The 15,975-nt window shown below is 44.7% G+C and overlaps 1 long non-coding RNA gene across 1 annotated transcript in view; it reads right to left on the reverse strand.

Annotated features, from left to right (window-relative positions):
* The window catches only part of LOC143926519 (uncharacterized), a 97,011-nt gene extending 81,958 nt beyond the window's left edge, over positions 1-15,053 (reverse strand). Inside the window, exon 1 of the long non-coding RNA XR_013262097.1 lies at positions 14,975-15,053. This is a non-coding gene — a long non-coding RNA (uncharacterized LOC143926519). The remainder of the gene's footprint in view (positions 1-14,974) is intronic.
* Positions 15,054-15,975: the final 922 nt, after the last annotated feature.

Raw genomic sequence — 15,975 nt, forward strand, 5'->3', positions numbered from 1 at the left:
TATGCAAAGACAGTGAGATGGTCCCTTGTATGCAATTACACTTTTAGGACACAATGGGTAACCTCAACATAAGATTTTCTTTCAGGTTAGTCACTGCTATATACAGCTAATTCCCAGTGAGGCTTCTCTTCTAGATCAGTGTAGGGAACACACAGTACTGAGGGGACTTGATGTTGAGATATGTATATATATTTAGAATTGTATTGAAACCTCAGTTTGCTGAACTCCAGGCAAATTGCTAAATACATAAATGAAATACTGTACATATAATGGGATGTTGTTGTGGGTGTCAAATGGTTTGTAGATAAGTCTATCCTGTCCTCAGATTTATATAGCTCTGCTGCACACATCTCCCTGGTCTAGCAGGGGAGGAGACCTGATATTTTCCTGCTGTAGCTGTTGAAAACTTAGGCCGCGTACACACGCGGGGACTGTTCGCTCAACTTTGTTCGTCAAACAGTTTCAGCGGACAGTCCGCTCAAAATTAGCATGGACGGACTTGGCCACACACGACGAACGAACAGTCCGCTGAAACCGTGCGCGATGACGTGAACGGCACGTACGACGGGACTAGAAAACGACGTCCTATACACTGCAATGCAAACTTCGGCGTGTAAATCCTTTCTGAGCATGCGCGGAACTTAGTTTGACGAACAAGCCTACACACGAGGGGACTGTTCGCTGAAACAAAGTTTCAGCGGACAGTTTTTCGGAACTCCGAAAAACTTTGTTCAGCAGACTGTTCGCTGAAACTGTCCGCTGAAAGCCCACACACGGGCGGACTGTCCGCCGAAACACTGTTCAGCGGACAAAGTTGAGCGAACAGTCCCCGCGTGTGTACGCGGCCTTACAGGTCTTGTCTCTCCTGCCTGTCACAGACTAGACAATGAAAAGAGAAGCAGCATACTGACTACTAGTGCATCCCTGTCAGGCTTCATTTACATGTGTTTGGGTGGCAGTAAAAATGCATATTTGTTCCACATTTTTACCACCCAATTTCTTTTTCTTATGCTGACTTTAAGGCAGTGGAGGGGGGAGTAGATATGTCATAGCCACAATGCTCTGCTTTGCGATTCTCCAAAAGAGATCCTCACCATTCAGCAGGCAGTAACATCCTCTGAACATGACCTGAGCATGCTCTGTAACCGCATGCAGCGTGCTAGGGCAGGGTTCAGGGGGTTAAAGCAGGCACTGAGGAGGTACCTCCTGACTGCCTTTGAAATGCTCTGTGCAGAGCGACCTGAACACTGACCGCTCTTCAGAGAACAATGCGACTATAAACTCTCCTTATGCCACGTACACACGACCGGGCTTTCCGGCAGAAAAGGTCAGACGGAATCATTTTGGATATTCTGATTGTGTGTGGGCTTCAGCTGACTTTTTTCCAAAAATTCTAACGGACCTATTAATAGAACATGTTTTAAATCTTTCAGACGGAATCAATTCCTATCGGGAAAACCGCTAGTCTGTATGCTATTCCAGCAGACCAAAACGACACAAGGGCAGATATTGCCTACTGAACTTCTTTTTCTAGTCCCGTCGTACATCACGTTCTAAACAAACAGACTTTGGTGTGATTGTGTGTAGGCAAGTCCATTTCAGCGGAACTCCGTTGGAAAGACCGCCAGTTTATTCTGATGGAAAATCCGGTCGTGTTCATCGTGTTCATTGTTGGCACATCAGCAACAAGCCAGTGAAGCACAGCTGATTGTTGTGCAAGAGGACATTACCAAGTCTAATTCAGGTACTTACATTAAAGAGGGATACCACCAAAAAAAAAAATATTAAAAGCCAGCAGCTATAAATACTACAGCTGCTGACTTTTAATAAATGGACACTCACCTGTCCCGGGTTCCAGCGATGCCGGCAGCCGAGGCCGATCGATCGGCCCTCGGCTGCTGCCGCCACCATTCTAGGTGAGGGAATCAGGAAGTGAAGCGAATCGGCTTCACTTCCCGGTTCCCTACTGCGCATGTAGGAATTCTCCGCGCTGTCACTGGGACCCGTGTGTGTCCCAGCAGACAGCGCGGCAGGACAGGAAATGGCGGAGACTCCCACGGGAGTCTATGCCCGGAAGTGGGTGTAAATGCCTGTCTTTGACAGGTATCTCCACCCCCCTCCCCCCTGAAAGGTGCCAATTGTGACACCGGAGGGGGGGAGGGATCAGATCAGCGGAGGTTCCACTTTAGGGTGGAACCCCGCTTTAAAATAATAATAATGTAATAAATAGAGAGCAGCATTAAAGCGGTTGTCCAGGCATTTGTTCAAAAATTTAAAGTCAGCACTACAAAAACTGTAGCTGACTTTTAATAATAGGACACTTACCTGCCCCAAGATCCAGCGGTCCTCACATGGCTGGTTTTGTCATTGGACTTCAGTCCCGGCGCATGTTAATTGAGGGCAGCTGGCTGTGACTGCTTGCAGCTTCACAGCCCTGCTGCTCACTGCGCATACACAAAACAAGCTGTGCTATATTATTGGTCCCGCAGCTTTCTAGGACTTGTGACATGTTGTAAAGGGTGCAGGGGAGAAGGGGCCGAACTTCCTGTAAGCCAACCAAAAGTGGGGGAGCAGGTGCCTGTCAAAACCAGGTACCCGCTCCCCCTAAAAAAAAAAAAAAAAAAATTATATCCCAAATGTTAAGGGGGCGAGGAGGAAGCGGTAGAGGGGAACTTCCCCTTTTGCCTAAACTTCTGCTTTAACCAGTGTCTTTGGAATCTGCCTGGAGTTCAGTTTTAACAGACAATTTAGAACCAGGTTTTTATTAGGGTTCTTTTGCACATAAGTGCCAGGGAACCTCTAAATATAGTATGTCACTAATGGTACCCCCCCACCGCCAACTTTACAGCTAGTTATAAACTGACTTAGATTTAACAGTTTGTCTTTTTCTTACAAACATACAACTGTTTTTTGTACAGTGTGCAGTAGCTGTAACAGACAATTATGTTAGGTTTTCCCAGCTGAATGTTGTTATTCCTTTGTGAATAGACATCTATGTGTGGTTTTTAAATTCTGTCGGAAATATAATTATGCGAGGCCCTTTCCTAAATCAACGTCTGAAAAACTCATTATGACTCTGCAATGGAAACAGACTTCTTTACAGAAGCAAACTGCTGACTTAGCCACTTACAACCCAACCTGTAGAAACCCAGTGACAGTAGGAAATACTATAAAAATGTTCATGTGGTTTGATCCGTCCTCTCTCTCAACATTCTGAGACGGGTGAAACGTCTGCAGAAACCATCAGGAAGAAAAGGCCATTCACAGGACTGCAAGTTGTTTTTAGAAAACTGAAAACAAAACATCAATATTACATTTGTTTTTGCAACAAAAATTAGAAAATGTTTCTTTATTTTGTTCTTTAAAGCGGAGTTCCAACCATTTTCTGCACTTTCTCCCTATGGTATCTCCCTTAGCTCATCCTTTTCTCAATGCAAATTTTTATTTTCGAATACCTTTAGGCCTCTTTCACACTGACGTCCCGTTCAGGCCCGCCTGTCAGTTTTTCAGACGGACCTGAACGGGTGCTCCATAGAGCTCTATGGAGCGTCGGATGTCAGCGGTGACATGTCCGCTGACATCCGACCCGCTCCGATCCGAAAAAGTGTAACGGAGGAAAAAGCTATTTTTCCATCCGTCTGCGGATCGGATCAGGTGACGACGGGCACTGCGGTCCGTCGTCATCCGATCTCCCATAGGGGAGAGCGGCGCTGTGACAGGTCCGTCCCTGCGCAGTGTGCAGAGACGGACCTGTCATCTCCCTGCTCAGCGGGGATCGGCGGAGTGATCCCCGCTGAGCAAACGGATATCCACGGGGCGGATCAGAACTGATCCGCCCCGTGTGAAAGGACCCTTAAAGTGGTTGTAAACCCTTACAAACCACTTTAACCTACAGGTAAGCCTAGATTAAGGCTTACCTGTAGATCCAAGAAATATCTCCTAAACCTACACGGTTTAGGAGATATTTCCTAAAAGATAGTCACAGCTGTCTACGGCGCATGTGCCGTAGACAGCGACACGCAGGTGCCCTATCGCCATTAGCAGCATGCCGCTGCTAACTGCGATATGCCGCTAGTGGCGGCTCCCGTGCGCACGCGCGGGAGTGACAGCATCTCTGGTCCGGCACTGTGAGTGGCTGGAGCAGCGATACCTAGAAGAAGATGGATGCTCCGGACTATAGGGGACAGCGGTGACATCACTGGCTCCTGTGTCAGGTAAGTGACACATAATGGGCTACTATGCGATGCATAGTAGTCCATTATGCTTTACCTTTGCAGGGAGACAGAGAGGAAGTAAACCCATCAGGGTTTACTTCCTCTTTAAGAGCCCTTTCACACTGGGGCGTGAGGGCGGTAACGGTAACGCAGCTAATCGCCGGGAACCCCCGCTGGGGTTCTTGCATTTAAAGTGGACCTTCAGTCATTTTTTCCCTCTATTAAATCCTCTGCCCTTGTTGTTTTAACTTTGGATAGTAAAAAAAAAAATTCTACCAGTAAATACCTTATACAGCCCACTTCCTGTTTCTTGTCTGGTAAAAAGCCTAAGCTTATGACATCATGCACAGCTCTCTCTCTCTCTGGTGAGAGTTTGCCAGGAAGGGAGGGGGTGAGTCATAAGAGGGCCAATGAGAGCTACAGAGCTGGAGACATGCCTCTATGTTAATCCAGGAAATGAACAGGCAGCAGCTTCAACTGCCCACAGTTAAAATGGATGCAGCCAGACTCAGTGGAGGGAGATTTCTGCAGCATATTTGGCAGGTACAGAATAACAGTATATATATAAATAATATGGAAAGTGGTTGGAGGGAAGCTTCCGAATGGCAAAAGATGTTTTTCAGAATCAGGGTGCATTCGCAGGTGGGAATACAGCCCTAATAAACCTGTTCCTCTTCTAGTCTCCATATCATAGAGGGGAGGGGTCCTGTAGTCCTCAGATACAATTAAAAATAATGTAACTGACAACACTACAGAACAGGCATAGAGATTGGAAAATGATTCTGCCAGAAATGTCAAAAACTGGTATTTCTTTGCATTTATCAAATAGGTATATTAAAACACTTTTAATAGTATGGTATATTTAGCAAACCAAAAGAGAATAAGCAAGAGATGTTCATTGCTGGTGTTTAGAAACCCTTTAACACAGGGGTTGACAAATTTGCTTGGAATCTAGGAGCCAGCTTAAAAAGTTAGGAGCCAGGTCCGTGACGGCGATCCGGACCTGTCCCTGGCCTGACATGGAGACAAGTGAGGGGAAGATAGCAGCGCCGTCGCCGCCCCCCCCCCCCCCCCCCCCCGTCTCCAAGTCATTGCCCATAGCTCTTAGAGGGACATTTTATTTATTTTTTTCAAATGACAATTTTTTTTTCAATTGCATTTTAGTGTAAATATGAGATGTGAGGTCTCTCTGACCCCAGATCTCATATTTAAGAGGACCTGTCATGCTTTTTCTATTACAAGGGATTTTTACATTCCTTGTAATAAGAATAAAAGTGACACAACATTTTTTTTAAAAGAACAGTGGAAAAAAAAAAAAAAAAAGTTAAAATAAGAAGAAAAAATAATTTTTAAACGCGCCCTGTCCTGCCCGCATATAAAATCGGTGTTCGAACCACACATAGGAGGTAGCGCCGTGATCGGTAGAGCGAGAGCAATAATTCTAGCCCCAGACCTCCTCTGTAACTCAAAACGTGCAACCTGTAGAATTTTTTTAAACGTCGCCTATGGAGATTTTAAAGGGTAAAAGTTTGTCGCCATTCCATGAGCGGGTGCAATTTTGAAGCATGACATGTTAGGTATCGATTTACTCAGCGTAACATTATCTTTCACAATATAAAAAATAATTGGGCTAACTTTACTGTTGTCTTATTTTTTTATTAACTAAATTATTTTTCCCAACAAAAGTGCGCTTGTAAGTCCGCTGCACAAATACGGTGTGACAGACAGTATTGCAACAACCACCATTTTATTCTCTAGGGTGTTAGAATAAAAAATATATATAATGTTTAGGGGGTTCTAAATAAAGGGAAGAAGAGGCAGGTAATATAAAACACTCAGAGGAAGCTTCATTAGCATTGCTGGTTTGTCATACCAACGGCGGCCACAAGAGGGCGCCAGATTCCATAAGGAATCATAGGACCGCAGAAGGCCTCAAAGCCGCGGCCTAAATTTTCGACCGCCGGCGGAACGGCCCGACGCGATCACGCTGGGGGGGTCCACAGAGACAGGATACCCCCAGCTGTGCTGCCCCAGGCGCGAGGTCGCTATTTCTAGTCGCCAATGCGACCTGGCGCCCGGGTTTTGTCGAGCCCTGCTTTAACACATACACTAAATTAGCAAACTCATCTTCCTAAAACGCACAGGGGTCGATTTACTAAAGGCAAATAGACTGTGCACTTTACAAGTGCACTTGCTCCAGAGATTAGTAAATGGAGGTAAAGCTTCACTTTGCAAAGAATACCCAATCACATGCAAAAAAATTTTCTTGCAAATGATTGGATGATGGGAGCTCAGCAGAGCATTGCCTCATTTACTAAGTTCTGGAGCGACTGCGCTTGAAGTGTGAAACTGCATTTGCAAAGCAATCGGTCTATTTCGCCTTTAGTAAATAAACCCCAAAGTGTTGTCCTAAACACTTCAATGGGATTCTTGTCATGTATTAACTAGAGGAATGTTTCAACTTGATTAAAACCCCTCAGTCTTTGAGTAAGATTCCTTTTAAAAGATTACAAACCAACAAAATATGATGTCATGACATAGTTTCATCTTATTTTAGGAAACTCTGGCAAGAGAATTTAAACTTGATCAATTATTAGAAAATATGTTTTCACTTTTTCCTCTGTCTTACTGCCTGGGGCCTCTTCCTTTACCTACATTAACCCCGTGTGATTTGGATACAATTCCATATGTGCTGTGTACGTGCTTAACTGAGAGATTCTGGGCAATAATGATATATGATCCAGTCAAGCCCCTACACCTCAGGGTGACATTTTGACTAAACATCCCTTGTTCAGTAATAAGAAGACCTAGGACTGATCAGCCACAAATGAGTCCTGACTTTACCTTTTCAATACAGGCAGCTTATTATTTAAAGCTGAACTCCAGGAATGGGTTTTATTCCATAGTCACATTGGTCCAGTTTGGACAAATTTAATCATTCATATTCCATACATGTAGGACTGCTGTAGAAGCAGACAATCGCTGTAGTAGTCGGCGCTACTACAGTGATTGTCTCGGTCTTTCGGGCCTTGGAAACATAGAAAAGTGATGGCACAAAAAGACTGAGTGTTCCAGAGTCCATTTTTCATTCCAAATTGTCCAAATCATGTTTGAAGGCATTTACTGTTGACTGTCAAACTACCTCTGCTGGTTTTTTATTCCAATCATCATCTACCCTTTCAGTAAAATAATACTTTCTAAGATTAGTATAAAGCTTTCCTCCAGTAAGTCCTTTGCCGAGCAGCTGCCCTTCAGCATAGTAAACAGAGGGGGTTGGGTCACTCAATCGGCACGCTGCCTTTTAAAGAACGCCTTGTATTTTTTTTCAACGAATGCAAGGCACTCTGATTGTACAGGACCCAGAAGACTGTGGCAATCACTGTAGTAGCGCTGACTACACAGTGGTCCCACGTGTATGGAATATGTATATTTCCATTAGTTCAAGCTGCTCCAATGCCACTATGCAACAAATAAAAACACCTTGAGTTCGGCTTTAAACGGTTCCTGACCAGCCGCTGCAGTTTTACTGTGGCAGAATCGCACGAGTGAGCGAAACAACGTTACCTTATGCGATGATCAGATTTGTTTCCGAACCGATCAGTCTTCAGGCCAATGATTTCTGGCCTGGACCTGCTGATCGGTTCTGACGAATGAAATGCTTCCCCTGCCTGTAAGTGTAAACACAGGCAGGGGAAGTGATGTCATCTCCCTCTTTGGAATTCTTTTCAGTTCCAGAGAGAGGAGAGAGGACATCCAAACGTGAGTTGTACCACATTACACTGACAGTACACGTAGACACACATTTCACCCCCCGATCGCCCCCATGTTAACCCCTTCACTCCCTGTCACTGTGTAACCCAGTGCAGTGTTCATATTTTTCTTTGATTACTGTACTGGTGTCATTTGTGACACTAATCAGCCTTAGGGTACTTAACAGTAGGCCCAGATAGGTCTAGGGACCCCCCTAACTAATAACCCCTTGATCAGCCCGTCACCAGTGATCACTGTATTAATGTTATGGGTGACGCTGGTTAGTTAATTATTTTTTTTAAGCGTCAGGGCACCCATCGTACATTACCTAATAAAAGATTTAACCTCTTGATCACCCGGCGGGTGATATCAATTAGGTTTTAGTGTCAGTCAGGGTCTGCGTCTCCCTAGGCAGCATCAGATTAGTCCCATACACGCACCATACACCTCCCTTAGTAGTATAGTGTCTGAATGAATCAATATCTTTGATCTGATCAGAACTATATTAGTGTCCCCAATAGTTTATTGTTCCCAAAAAGGCAGCGTTAGCGGAATCAGCCCAGATACCCGCTAGCACCTGCGTTTAACCCCTCTGCCCAGCCTACCCAAGTTCAGTATCAATCACTGTCACTTACAAAACACTAAACACATAACTGCAACATTCACAGCGAACGCTAACAGTTTTTTTGGTAGCGTTTGAAACAGTCGCTGACAGTCAGGTGCTTTTTTCCTGTGAGTCTCAATAGTTGTATCAGTAAATTTAGAGGCCAAAATGTCCAATTGAAGGTACACTAGTGAAGAGGCCTACACGTTTCTGAGCACGACAGATGAGAGTGAAGAGGAACTCACCCATCTGTCAGATTCAGGCTCAGAATACGAACCTATAGGCAGCAGCGGCACCCTGACAGATAGCTCGACCCCGATCTCATTCTTCTGGTGTTGTTGAGATGCAAGAACCGCAGGGCTTTCGTACTAGTACTAGTGCCGCTCATCCTCCTGGTGAACAGGCAAGCACCAGCGGCCTAGTACATCCTGGTCATACATCCAGCACTGCAGTAACACTTGGTGACATGGCGAGTCCCATAAGTGCAGTTCAAGCTGGTGAGGTGGCTTGCAAAACTAGAGTCCCACAGTCACCAAGAAAACAGACCCATCAAGCCTATAGTGCCCTTCCTGCTGCATTTGCCAATCCGAATTGGGAGCCCACCACTTCACTGAAGATCTCTATAGATCTATTGTGGACCAAAGCGATTTGTATGCTGGTCAATTCATCACCGCTAATCCCCAGTTCTCCCTTGCCAGAGATTGGAAACCTATTACGGTCTCCGAATTTAAGACCTTCCTGGGTCTATCCCTCCTCATGGGCATAACTAAAAACAGTGAGTTGCGGTCATATTAGTCCACTGACCCAATTCACCATATGCCCGTGTTCTTTGCCTCCATGACCAGGCCCCAATGCAAACAGATCTTCCAGTTCATGAATTTCAATGACAATGAACTCTGTCATCCTCGAGGTGACCCTGAATACGATCGGCTCTACAAATTTTGGCCCCTCGTAAAGCACTTCAACCAGCAGTTTGCAGTCTTGTTTACTGCCGATCAAGTTGTGTGAATCGATGAGTCCCTGATTAAATAACTGGCTGATTGTCATTCAAACAGTATCTTCCCAGCAAACATGCTAGATATGGGGTCAAGATGTATAAGCTCTGTGACAGGGCAACAGGCTATACATATTGTTTTACAGTTTACGAGGGAAGAGATCGTTACGCAGAGCTGGAGAACTGCCCAGACTACATAGGGAGCGATGGTAAGATTGTGTGGGACTTGGCGACACCCTTATTAGGAAAGGGGTACCACTTGTATGTGGACAACTATTACACAAGCATGCCACTATTTAGACACTGATCATGTAATTGGCGCATGTGGCACCGTGCAATCTAATCGCTGGGCTTTACCCCAGTGGCTTGTAGATTCCCATCTTAGACTGGGGGAGAGAACCTGCTTGAGATGTAATAATTTGCTCGCTATGAAGTGGAGGGATAATAAGAATGTTTTCTTTCTGTCCTTCCTTCACGCTGACACAATAGTCCAAATTCCTATGGCGACTGGTGCTGTGGAGAAACCCCTCTGTGTCCACAAATACAACCTTAACATTGAAGGGTTGGACCTCAATGACCAGTTGTTGGCACGGTATCCAATTGCCCATAAGGACAGACGCTGGTATAAATTATTATTTTTTTTTTTTAAATGTATGTTTATTTATTCCAATTGGCTCTGCTGAATGCTTATGTGCTATACAAAGCTTCAGGATGGACTGGATCCTTCCTTAAATTTCAGAAAGAGATCATCACAGCCCCCTTCTGTTTCCAGATGGTGCTGTGACCCAACTTCCCAAGCCAAATGCAGTGAGCCAGCTGCATGAGAGGCATTTTCTGTATGTCCTCCCTGGTACCCCTACCCAAAGAAATCCCCAAAGATGTTGTGTCTGGAGAAAATGCAGATATAGGTGTGAAACCCACTTTCATTGTCCTTCCTGTCCTGACCAACCTAGTCTTTGCATTGATGAATTTTAGAATGCTACCACACACTAGTGGAATATTAGCATAAGGTACAGCATTGCACAGTCCTAGGGCACACTTACACAGGATCTCGAAGGATGAGATGGCCATCACATTTTGAGAGACCCTAGTCTGTAATGTTTACAGTTTATATATATATATATATATATATATATATATATATATATATATATATATATATATATAAAGACACACAAAAATAAAAATGCCAAAAATAGTTGTGGTTTTATTGGTTAGTTTGTCCTATAGCAATGGCAACTGAAGGGGACACACACACACACACACACACACAACAAAAACAGGAGGCCAGAGGACTCATACTGCAACCTGCAGTATACTGCGCCCAAAGGCAATCTCCTCATGACCTTTAATAGCGATTTGATAAAATCTGCTAAATGTATGAACCGAAGACCAAGTCGCGGCCTTACAGATCTAAGCCATAGAGGCCTGATGATGCACCACCCAAGAGGCACAAATTGCCCTCGATAAGTGTGTGTGCTAACATGAGAAGGAAGAATTTTCTTCTTTAAGCTGAAGCTTTAAAAAATCACTTGACAAATCCCTTTGGAAAATAGTGGATTTTGACGCTGCCTGTCCACAATTTGGAACCTCTGGCAGTACAAACAAAACATGCGTTTTGCGAACCTGAGCGGTCGCCATTAAATAGACTCTGATCGCTCTTAGTACATCAAGGGAATGTAGTGCCTTCTCTTCCATAGATTGAGGCTCTGGGAGAAAGAAGGAAGAATAATATCTTGGTTTAAATGAAAAACCTGTTACCACTTTTGGTAAGAATTCAGGATGAGGACATAAAACCACCTTATCGTTACGCATGATTAAATATGTCTCTTTACAAGACAGAGCCGCTACTTCCGATACTCTTCTAGTAGAAGAAATGGCAACCAAAAAGATTATCTTTCTTGTCAAAAGAACCAAGGAAATTTCTCGTAACGGTTCAAGTGGCTGATTCAGCAAAGCTGATAAGACCAAATTTAAATCCCAAGGATTTAGAGGTGCCTTGATAGGGGGAATAATCCGTGTTACCCCCTGAATAAGCTACACCCTAAGATTGGGAAGCAAGAAGCCATTGAAAAACACTACAAGGCCGGGATCTGGCTTTTGATAGAAGTCAAGGCCAGCTTCATTTCAGATCCCATATGCCGGAAATCAGGGATCCTGCCTATGACACACTTCCTGGGGTGCCAACCCCTGGATCTACACCAGGAAACATATGCCTTCCAGACTTTATAGTAAGTGATTCTGGAAGCCGGCTTCCTGGCATTAATCAAAGTAGACACTACCGAAGGAGATCACCCACGATCTTTTATAGAGTGGGATTCAACAGTCAAACCTAGGTAGGATGAAATACCGGACCTTGTGCGAGAAGGTCTGGTTATAATGGCAGAGTCCGAAGGACTCCTACTGCCATCTTTATGATCTCGGTAAATCAAGATCTTCTGGGACCCTCTGGGGCCGTCAGAATCACCTCCTTTTGTTCCTGCTTAGTCCTGTGGAGAAGGCGCGGAAGTAGCAGAACTGGAGGAAATGCATAGATCAGTGAAAACTAATCCCATGGGAAGACTAATACATCTGTTCCGCCTGCTAGCGGACCCCTTGTACTCGACACAAAGTTGTCGACTTTGTTGATGAATCTGGACGCGAATAGGTCCATGTCTGGAATAACCCATCTCTGACATATTGCTAGGAAGATGTCCGGGTGAAGAGATCATTCTCCCAGAAACAAATTGCTGGCGACTCAAGTAGTATGCCTGCTAATTCTCTATTCCTGAAAATTAAAGTTGCCGATAGGCAAGGAATGTTGTGTTCTGCCCATTCACCTCTTTTTGGGCTGCACAACCTCTCGTGCTCCCTGGTGATTGATGTAAGCCACCGCTGTGGCCTTGTCAGACTGAATCCTGACAGGACAGTCCCGTAGTCCGACCATCCAAGATTCTAGGGCCAGATGTACTGCCCAAAACTTCCAAAAAAGTTGATAGGCAAGGTCCTCTAACCTGGACCATCTCCCCTGGACCTCTTCTTCCAGGGCTGCTCCCCAGCCTAGAAGGCTGGCATCTGTTGTTAACACCTTCCAGGATAAAGATTTTCCCTTTTGCTGGATAACAACCAACAAATTAAGCTCTGACTTATGTCGGGAGCCAAGCGTATTGGAAACAAACAAGGCCTGTATCTTTTTTTATTCCAGACCGACAAGATGGTGTTTTGAGGCAGTTTTTGAGGCCACCATTTCCCCTAAAAATCTCCTGCACAGCCGAATGAAGGAATTTTCCTTTGTTTTGATAAGTTGAATTAGTCCTACAATGGAACTGATTCTTGTCTGGGGTAAGAATGCCTTCTTCTGTATGGTATCTATAACCAGCCCCCAAGTACTGTAATCTCCTTGATGGTTTTAAGGAGAATCTTCCTAGGTTGAGTATCCAACATAGAGATTTCAGATAGTTATGGCTGAGATCAGACTCTAGTTTTAGACCTGCGACTGAATGACCTATTAAAAGTAGATCTTCTAAATAGGCTAGGACCGCTATGCCTTGAGCCTTTAATCTGGCTAAAGGAGGTGCCAGAATCTTTCAGAACACTCGTGGTGCTGTGGCTAAGCTGAATGGCAGGGCCACAACTGAAAAGATAATTTTATATTTCAAAAACGCAGAAATTTTTGATGAGCGGGAAAATTTGGCATGTGGAGATATGCAACTCCCATCCTTGCAGGATAGATACAGCCAATCGAATTATGAAAGGATCGGATGTTTAAGTGCCGATTCAGATCTTTGAAATTTAGAATGTGTCTTACCTCTCTGTTTGGTTCTGGAACCTTAAAAGGTTTAAGCCAAAACCCCCTGTTCCACTAAGGGAACCTCTGATATCATGGACTGGGATAACAGCTGATCCAGAGGGCAGAAAGACTTTCTCTGGATCCTTAGGAACATTCTCAGAGGAGACGGAAACTCTCGGAACTCTAGCCATAACCTAGAGAAAAAAATTGCAGAAATCCATCCGTCTTGACATTGTTCCTGACAGGTTTTGAGAATCGCAGGACCTTTCCCCTCACCCGAACGAGTTGGGGTACCCCATCATGAGAAGGCTTTAGCATTCTGCTTTGTGGGCTTTCTGCCCCAAGACCCTGGTGCTGCCCTTGGGGACTTTCCCGTGAACTTGACAGTTGAGGCTGTCGAGACTGCCTAGAGGCAGATGCCCCTGGCATAGGAGAGGCAGCATAATAAAAGGAGAATTGTTTGAACCTCCTTTTACTGGTAAAGAGAGCTTTACCTTATTAGAGGTCCTTTGGATGTACTTATCCAGATCGGCTCTAAATAGCCATACCCCAATGAAGGGAAATAAACTGGCTAAGAGCTTTTTACACGGTGCTTCGGCTAATCAATATTTCAGCCACAGAATTCTGAGAGAATCCACTAGTCTAAGCATAAGCCATAAGCATCTACTGAGAGACATAGTGCTTCAGATACACCAGCCAATTGCCGGGCCTACTGATCAAGCAGAATTTCAGGTATCTCCAAAAACTGTTGCTTAACACTTTAAAGTCGAAGTCCACATTTTGTTTTGCTTTAATTTGCTGGATCTTTTAACATTGGTGCATTATCCACCGGACATGTGAGACTCTGCTCACTGAAGTGATTACAGCATCAATTGCTGGAACCCCCCACTTTCTTCATATAAATCCTCTTTCATGGATAGAGTGTGGAGAATTTCTTGAGAGGATAATATTGTTTATCCGGATGTTCCCATTCAGAATATATAAGCTTTTTTTTTAACTATGCATGAATAGGAAAAACATCCCCAGGTAGGGGAGGTTCTAATGAACCCAATGAGAGGTAGGTACCTCAAGAGCCTGTGCTGCAGGCAGCAAAAGGGTTGAGTAAGGGAGTACACAAGCAATCTGCCTCGTGATGCTACTCCTTCCATATTAGGATCCTCTGAGGAGGATAAATAAGTATCTTCCAATATTTGGGAAGATCTACCTGATCCCCAGCCTCCTGCACCTCAACAAAAGGGTCCTGAGGACTAGATGGTAATCTGCTATGTTTTAGTCCCACTATGGAGAGGCATCATAGCATTAATCTTCTTTTTTCGATTTATAAATGGTAGAAGAAAAAAAATGTTTGTACGATATATACAGGAATTGAAGTGTTTTATGCAACAATTTTCCCTGACAGCTCAATCTGACTAGCCATATCCCTCTCAGGAGGATGACATTCTTTTGGAAATGGATTTAGTTTACAGTGCAAAACACATGACCCTTTAGAGGAGTTCCTGGTCCATTACCATTCATAGCCTGAAGCATAAAGCAGAGGCACAAGAATGTTCATTGCTAGGCTATAGTTCAGCGCCATTAGCTGCTATTAACCCTAGCTTGAGTAAAGCATAATGTGTCAAAGGAATAAGCATGTATTCACTAACCTGGCCAAGCCATCCTCCTGCTCTGTCCCTCCACAGCCAGCAGCAGCTTTCTCATATACAGTGCTAAAACCACCTTCCTCCATGTGTGGCCAGCAACTCACATCGTGAGCCATGGCTCCCTGTGAATTACGGCCCCCTCCTTTCCTTTCAAAGGAAACTGCTTTCCCGCGTGAGCGGCGTCCTTTGGACATGCAGGCATGACAGGGGGTAAACCCTCCACCGACCTTTTTTTTTTTTTTTAAAGGCAACTGCTTTGCATGCTGTCCCCTGAAGGGGAAAAAAATAATATTTGGGGGCACATGTGAAGACCAGACCCCCCCTTCTTACCAGAGGATCTGTTGCGGCTGGAGGAGAGGAGAGTGAAGGCTTCCTTGCCGTTTCCAGCGTCAGTGAGTGCTCAATACAGCCCCCAGTGGTGACATGTAGGCATGACAACATTATACATAGAAGGAGAGATTCCTGAGAAAATCTCCCTTACCTTATCCCCGTAGCAGGGTTTTAGCAGAGATAAAGACCCAATCTTCACCCTTCAGGGTGGGCTCCGAGACCTTTTAGGAAACCTTCAGGAACCGGGGAACCTCAGGTTACCCACAATCCTGGACCTGCGACAGCACCCTGCCAGTAAAAACTTTATGGCCTCACTACCAAAAAGTACTGGATCCCAGGGTCCAGCTCTCAAAGAGAAGCGTTTGTAAGCAAAACCTTGTTTCTTTGGACACGAGGCCCGGGTATCATTCATTTAGCCCATGAAAAGACATCAGAACGGATCTAGTCAGCATGGCTAGCCCCAGCAAGGATTACTACAAGTGGAGCTCAGCACAGCACGTCTTTACTCATGACCAACACTTTAGACACTGGCGAAAAACTGAGGACTCCCAGTAATGGGAGGAGTTATATAGGGGAGTGCACGCCTTAGTGGCGTGTCAGTGTCCAGCACCTGTCAATCCGATATAACCCACATAGTAATTACTATGGCTCTGTGCCCCATGATGTAAGAAAAG

Source organism: Lithobates pipiens, unplaced genomic scaffold (genome assembly GCF_037356315.1).
Source record: "Lithobates pipiens isolate NorthernLeopardFrog02 unplaced genomic scaffold, aLitPip1_a1.2 Scaffold_23, whole genome shotgun sequence".
Classification (NCBI taxonomy): domain Eukaryota; kingdom Metazoa; phylum Chordata; class Amphibia; order Anura; family Ranidae; genus Lithobates; species Lithobates pipiens.